General features: G+C 39.8%; 1 protein-coding gene and 1 long non-coding RNA gene across 6 annotated transcripts in view; both read right to left on the minus strand.

The window, feature by feature from the left end:
- MAML3 (mastermind like transcriptional coactivator 3) overlaps positions 1–7,922 on the minus strand; it is a 434,306-nt gene that overhangs the window by 218,675 nt on the left and 207,709 nt on the right. The window lies entirely within an intron of this gene.
- Positions 1,739–7,922, minus strand: part of LOC129058826 (uncharacterized) — a 49,613-nt gene continuing 43,429 nt past the window's right edge. For both annotated transcript variants that reach the window (XR_010139786.1, XR_008524237.1), the window contains one exon: positions 1,739–6,497. This is a non-coding gene — a long non-coding RNA (uncharacterized LOC129058826). The remainder of the gene's footprint in view (positions 6,498–7,922) is intronic.

Genomic DNA, 7,922 nt, shown 5'->3' on the forward strand with positions numbered 1-7,922 from the left:
AGCTTTCCTAGGGATTTTTTTTTTTTGGTTTGGTTTGGTTTTTGCTTGTTGTGGGGTTTTAGTTTTTAAATTTTTCATCATTTATTTTTGTGCTTTCTGCTAATTTTTTCCAGCTTCTTTAAAGCATAATTGGCATATAAAAATTGTATACATTTAAGGTGCACAACATGATGTTTTGATACATGTATACATTGCAAAATAATTATCACAAGCTAATTAACATATCTATCACCTCACATGGTTACCATTTATTTTCTATGTGTTGAGAACTATTAAGGTCTACTCTCTCAGCAATTTCAATTATACAATACAGTATTACTGACTGTAGTTACCATATTGTACATTAGACCCCTGGAACTTATCTATCCAGCATAACTGAAACTTTGTACCCTTCCACCAACATCTCCTCATTTTCCCCACCTCCCAGCCTCTGATAACCATCATTCTACTCTATCTGAGTTAGATTCCACATATAAATGATATGCAGTATCTGTCTTTCTCTGCTTGGCTTATTACATTTAGCATAATGTCCTCCTGCTTCCCCCATGTTGTCACAAATTTCAGGATTTCCTTCTCTTTAGAGGTTGAATAATATTCCATTGTTTATACGTGTGTATACACACACACCCACATACACACATCACATTTTTAAATTCATTCATCAGTTGACGGATACTTAAGCTGATTTCGTATCTTGGCTATTGTGAATAATGCTGCAGTTAACACAGGAGTGCAAACATCTTTTTGACGTACACATTTCCTTTAGACACATATCCGGAAGCAAAGTGGGATTGCTGGATCACATGGTAGTTCTATTTTTAATGTTTTGAGGGACCTCTATACCGTTTTTCATAATAGCTGTACCAATTTACATGCTCACCAATATTGTTCTAAAATAATTCAGAAATTTCCTGAGATATCTTCTTTTTTGTGTGTGCACACACTTGTAGTTCCACCTACTTGGAAGGCTGAGGCAGGATGATCACTTGAGGCCAGGAGTTCAAGGCTGCAATGTGCTACGATCATACCTGTGAATAGCCATTGCACTCGAGCCTGGGTAACATGGTGAGACCCTGTCTCTAAAAAAAAAAAAAAGTTGAAAAAAATACCTGAGATATCTTTGTTTGCCCTTACCTCCTCCTCTTTATCTTTTCCCACAACTCCTCAACAAAGCCACTTAAATAGCGTTTAAAAAGTGACCCCACTGAAAGAAAGTCCTGTTTAAATCATGGCTTCAGTAGAGCTTTTCAAGAACCAAGGCGATTAGAAATTCATCTTGCTCAAGGGAGGCAAGAGGCTGAATTCAGGAGCCAGGAGTTTATTTTGCTATATAATGAAAACAAGGGAGAGTCAAGTTTCCACCCAGTATCAAACAACTCTCTCACATTCCCATCAAAATAAGTCAGAAAACATCTGCTAATTTTTACTTTTGTTTTTCAAAAAAGAGAGGGCTCATAGTGCTATTTGCTAACCTGTCTTTCTTGCTAGCCAAATTTTCTAAAAGATACACACAAATTAGAAGTTTCATAGTGATACTTTTCTTTCAGTAATGAATTAAATCTGTATAATTTTATCGAATGTCGCCCCTCATGGAAATGTGATTATTGCGTTATTGTTACCTATAATGAGATCCTTTATTCTTAACCTCTTTCATAGATTCAATGAACAACAGAAAAACACCACAGGATTTCATATTATTGATGACGTAAAATGAATTAAGAGTGGCAAAAGTCTGGTCTAGACAATGATCTAGCAAAGGAGTTTTTTTTTTTTTTTTGAGATGGAGTCTTGCTCTGTCACCCAGGATAGTGTGGTGGTGCGATCTCAGCTCACTGCAACCTCTGCCTCCCAGGTTCAAGGGATTCTCTTGCCTCAGACTCCTGAGTAGCTGGGATTACAGGCATCTACCACCACACTTGGCTAATTTTTGTATTTTTTGGTAGAGACGGGGTTTTATCATGTTGGCTAGGCTGGTCTTGAACTCCTGGCCTCAAGTGATCTGCCTGCCTCAGCCTCCCAAAGTGCTGGGATTACAGGTATGAGCCACTGCGCCAGGCCAGCAAAGGGTATTTTTATTACTTACCCTCAGAGGCAACAAATGCAGAAACTCCACTTTTGGCTGTCCCTTCTCTAGTTCTGGTGGCCCTTCTCTAATATGTCTCTTCTTCTTAGGCTTGTCTGCACACAGACGTGCTTTTTGCTTATGAATTTAGGAGAACTACATCCATAAATTACATCACACCTTTCCTGCCTACATGCAATTTCCCTAGACTTCAAAATTTTACAAACCAGACAGATCAAGATGCATAGGCTTCCACTCGATGTCCCTTGCTGGATTCTGAGGCTAAAAAGACTAACACTGATTTAGTGGCTGTCTGCAAGGTAAAAGCATTGCTTTGATCCATATACCCAGTGCTTCTATTTTCCCTGTCTCCCATGCCAGTGTGTACATATTTAGATCCCTACTAAGTCTGGGTACCAAGGGCTCTGAGTGGCCCCCAAGGCAGAAAGATTTTAAAATATAAGCAATGACATATTCTGAAATTACAATAGCAAACATTTTGAACTGCTCTCAGTTCTTGGATAGATGATCAATACTAGGGACTGGGAGAAAGGAAACAGCAATGCTAAGCCCTGGGTCTCAAGCGCACAGAGTATCCTACAAGTCGGGGAGACCCTACCGACCATCTAGCCTGACTCCATCAGTTTACAGAAAAGGACACTAAGATCCAGAGTCATGAAGTGATTGGCTCAAGGTCACAAAGCCAGTATGAGGCAGGCTAAGGCCAGAACCTGGGGCTACTATCAGTTAGTAAGGCTTTTTACACTCATTCAAGCCACCTCTAAATCAGACAATCAGAAAACACAATGACATTCTAATATCCATACGATGTCAGCACATAACGTATCATAATAGTGCCTGGGTGATGAGATCCGATAGGCTTGTGGGAGTGGAGTGGTGGTGGTTATGAAAGAGGATGAACTCTTTTAATAGCCTGCTGCATTCTGAAAAAATGGCACACCTTCATTTTGCCTCAAGGGTTACATAATGGATCAAGATAAAACTCTAAATTTAAAAAATGGCTAATTCAAGTCAATGGAGGCCACTTTTTCCCTGATAAAGGTGTTTTAAAGATATGGATATTATATGTATTGTAATTAAAATAACGAGACTAATTTTTATGTTCAACGAACAGTACGCATAGTGCCTACCCAGTGCACAATCATCTTTGAATACACACAAACCCAATTAATGCAACACGTGGTAATCTATAGTCTTTCCCAGATGCAATTCTGCTAATAACCTTTTATAACTCTTAATGCATATATGTCTAAAGACAGCTCAGTGACCAGTCATCCTTCCCCACTCTGTGCACTGTGAAGACTGGCTTTTCATTTAAGTCTGCGGTCTACAAACAGCTTTATTTCTTTCCTTTCGGGAACACATGATACCTCTATTTGAGAAGACCTATAGCTGTTGTCACTGACTCTGCAGTTCTTCATTCTCTACATCTCATCTGAGGCTACCTCTTTAATGATTGTATGTGCTTCTTCCTTTCACACTGCCACAGACCCTGAGGTTCCCATACCTCTTGTATAAATTATTATTGCAAAAACCTTTTAATTATTCTCACTTCTCCTCATTCTTGACATCAGAATTACCATTCTAGAGTCCAACTCTAGATGTCATTAAGTTGCTCAGAAATCTTCCATGGCTCCCCATGGCTAAGAGTCTAAACTTCTTAGCATGATGTTCCAGGTTCTCCAAAAGACGGCTCTGTCTGGTTTACTGCCTGAGGCCCAATCTTCTGGGCACTCCTTGGATTCCCACCATGTCTCTTTCTGCCTACTGATCTCAGTGCCTAGAATGCCCTTTTCGCCCATTCTCATCCCCCACCTCCCCTGGTCAGCTCTCTCTATTCTTCAAATCCAAGCTCGAAACCCTATTCTCAACAAGGGGGTCTTTGCTGTTAAAATTTAATCTCTTGTCTCCTGTCCTTCCATAGCACCTTGTTAATATCTCCAATGATAGCTCTCAATACATTGTTATTTGTGATTTTTTTCCATTCAACTATACATTCTGTGAGGGCCGGGATACCTCCTCTGTCTCTGAACAAGGCATAGTACAGTGTTTTGTGCACAGTAGGTTCTCAACAGACACTTGCTTTTTTTTTTTTTTTTTTGAGATGGAGTCTCGCACTGTCACCCAGGCTAGAGTGCAGTGGCGCGATCTCGGCTCACTGCAACCTCCGCCTCCTGGATTCAAGAGATTCTCCTGCCTCAGCCTCCTGAGTAGCTGGGATTACAGGCAACTGCCACCACACCCAGCTAATTTTTTGTATTTTTAGTAGAGACGGTGTTTCACCATGTTGGCCAGGCTGGTCTCGAACTCCTGACCTTGTGATTCATCCACCTCAGCCTCCCAAAGTGCTGGGATTACAGGCATGAGCCACCACGCCTGGCCCAACAGACACTTGTTGAAACCAGTTTTGTACCTCTACATGCCAAATAATTTGTCAGTGCCCTAATTTTCCAGCTGCCATAGCTCTTTCGCATTGTTTCAAATTGTTTTTTAGGTGTATCCTTACAGTCTTCCTTTCTTCTCCTCTCCACTACCCCCTCCACCAATACTGCTTTGTGGTTGCTTCAGTTAACTCACTAGGAACAGTATTTATATTTATTATACACTTGTACTGGGGAAGCTTGTTTTCTCTACGTGTATCCTACCCAATCTATGTCATATCTGCACACTATGTAAAGATTTAATAGGGCACCTAAAGATTGATTGGAATCTGAACTCACTTCCTGGTTATGTGACTTTCAACAAGGTGCTTAATTGCTTTGAGTCTCGGTTTCCTCTCCTGTAGAAAGGGATAATAATTCCTCAATTCTGTGATGACTACTTTGGCAATAATATGAGAAAGTCATCTGGCACAGAGAAGGCATTCAATAAACAGTATGTGGTACCTTTTAGACCAGGCCAAAGAAAGCTGAGAAAGGAAGCAAATTGTTCCCAGAATCTGTGTTAGCTGCTTCACGAATGAGCCCTGATACTCATGTTCAAAACCGGACTCCTTTCTTGGGACCCCACTTGGCTTCTCCCCAGCACACTGAATTCCTGAATAATTTGATGTGGATGCCATTACTTATCCCTCTTCACATACACAACATGATGCAATAACTGGCACATACCACCCTTCACTCTAAGAGCAGACTGCAACTCACACTGCATTTTTCCATGTCCCAGCACATGGAGACATAATACCAGGGAATTGCTGTTGATTAAGGTTCACTTGTGTAACTTAGGAGTTGGTTCAATTTTCAGACTTTGTTATTAATGATATTGTCCTATAATCTGTTAAATATAGATCACAAGTGATGCTGATGAATGGGTTGGATCTCTCATTTGTGTTCGTTCAATTTACAATCATAAATTAAAATGTTCAAATGTTCTCCAACCTACAATGTAGATTTGGTCTAGGGTTTCAACATGATGAGTTAGTACTGTTAGTTTTCATAAAAACATGCTGCTTTTTAAAATTTGTTTTCTCTTTTTAGATTTAGCTGTACATTATTGGCAACACATACTGCCCAGATTATGGAATTTGGTAATAAATTATGTTTTTACTACCTCTGAAAATTCTTTTCAGGGTGGAAGACTTTCTAGCTTTAGTTATATGTGTTTAATCTTGGTTTTCCTACAGTATTATGCAAATTCTGCAAAGTGATCCATGGACTCATCCATTGATGTGTATCAATGTAAGTTTCTGAAACAAAGTCATCAACATGCAGAGACAGGTTAATGCTTTAGTTACATAGCTTTCAAGAGTACTTATGTTTATTAAGAAGTTTTCTTCCTAAGGGTCATGTTGTAGCCTAATTCTGGTACGCAAAACTAGGATACCAAGTTAATAATCCTAATGTGTTGTTGTTGGTGGTGGTGGTAGTGGTGGTGGTACTGGTAGTGGATTTTTTCAGGGTTGGGGGAGAATTCTGGGGACAGTAAGAATGACAGTAATGACTAGACATCAACTAAAATGTACATGTATGTGTGCAAGCATGTGTTGAGTACATGTGTGTGTTTAGGGGGTTGATACATGCTAAACCTTGTTAGGAGCAAGACAGTGACGATCAGCTTTGCGCCCGATGGTCTAATATGCTCTTATATTTCAGCAGGATTACATATAACTGAAGGAATTACACAATCTTCTCTTACTTCACATTAGAAACCTTTAATACTAAGCCGGTCACGATGGCTCACACCTATAATCCCAACATTGTGGGAGGCTGAAGTGGATGGATCACCAGAGGTCAGGAGTTCGAGACCAGCCTGGGCGACATGGTGAAACCCCGTCCCTACTAAAAATAAAAAACATTAGCCAGGCGTGGTGGCAGCCGCCTGTGATCCCAGCTACTCCAGAGGCTGAGGCAGGAGAGTTGCTTGAACCGGGAGGTGGAGGTTGCAGTGAACAGAGATCGTGCCACTATACTCCAGCCTAGGCAACAAGAGCAAAACTCCATCAAAAAGAAAGAAAGAAGGAAGGAGGGAGGGAGGGAAGGAGGGAGGGAGGGAGGGAAGGAAGGAAGGCAGGCAGGCAGGCAGGAAGGAAGGAAGGAAGGAAGGCATCCTTTAATACCAGAACAAAGAGCCATAATATCGAGAAGAACACAACCCAGAAGATTTTATTACATTAATAGCCCAGCTAAGAGATTTAGGAGTCCATGCCCACTTACAGCGTCATGTCATTAAGGCTGATGAACACAGGGTAGACAGACGCCTTGCTATTTTCTATCCTATGCCCTGCTACAAACATGTGGCCTGGAACCACTTTGTGATTACTGCAGTAAGTTCTCTGTGATTAATGTGGACATAACACTGTCCAGAGGAACTGGAGCAGACACATCTTATCTGAGAACCACTGCCCTATGACATGGCCATGAGGTCACTCGGCCCCCTTTGTTTTAGGCTGTATATTACTTAAATCAGTCATCAGAAAGATGATTTAAATCAACCTTCAAGAAGATATAATTTCATTACTTTTTTTTTGCCAAACTATGTCCCTATTGTCTATATTCCTAATATGAATTATAACCAACTCAGATTTATAGTTTTTCTATGATTAGGTATATTTCGTCTGTGTAAACTATATAGAAACACATGTTGGAGCAGTTACATTAGAAAACTGAATCGTGATTTGGTCCTTTTATTCCCCAAAGCTAAATAAAGCAGATATCTGTGAAATCACACAGAGACAAACCATTTTCAGGTTGACAGGTTAATTTGGGCAACATTTTCTGCTCTGTTCTATTAGAACAGCTATCGTAACTCAAAACAACTGATATTACATTTTTGCAGGATAAAATGTTTATAGAGATGTATTTGTATTTTGAATGTTTTTCTTCAACAAAAGCCATATAATTTTAAACAAAAATGTACAATCAAAATTTATTTCATTTATATATGTGAAATGGGGGTGCTGACAAAAATTTAAAAGGATGTTTCACCTAAAATAAAAAGATTTCTCCAAAATAAAAAACTTAAAATATAGGATTGTTTTGAATAGCGCCTCCCCCTTCTAATCATTTAAGTTTGAAGAAGAGAATGCTGCTTCTCTTATAGAAGAAATGAAGTTCATAAACTTTACAGCATACAGATGTCAAACAAGATGTTGGTGAAGAAAGCCACGATTGACAGGAAAAGAATAAAGAGGGCCCACAGTTGTTGGTGTCTGGAGACAGTGGCCAGGGGCTGGAAAAATAAAATGTCTACGATTTGAGAATAGAGAAAAGAAGTAGAGAAGAAACAAACAGAGTATTAGAGAAGAATAAGAAGCCCATGTAATTGGAGCCATAGGGTGAGAGGTGGGTTATGGGGGATGGGCACACAGGAGGCTGGTTTAGGCTTAAGAAGATAAGCTTAC

Source organism: Pongo abelii, chromosome 3 (genome assembly GCF_028885655.2).
Source record: "Pongo abelii isolate AG06213 chromosome 3, NHGRI_mPonAbe1-v2.0_pri, whole genome shotgun sequence".
Lineage (NCBI taxonomy): Eukaryota > Metazoa > Chordata > Mammalia > Primates > Hominidae > Pongo > Pongo abelii.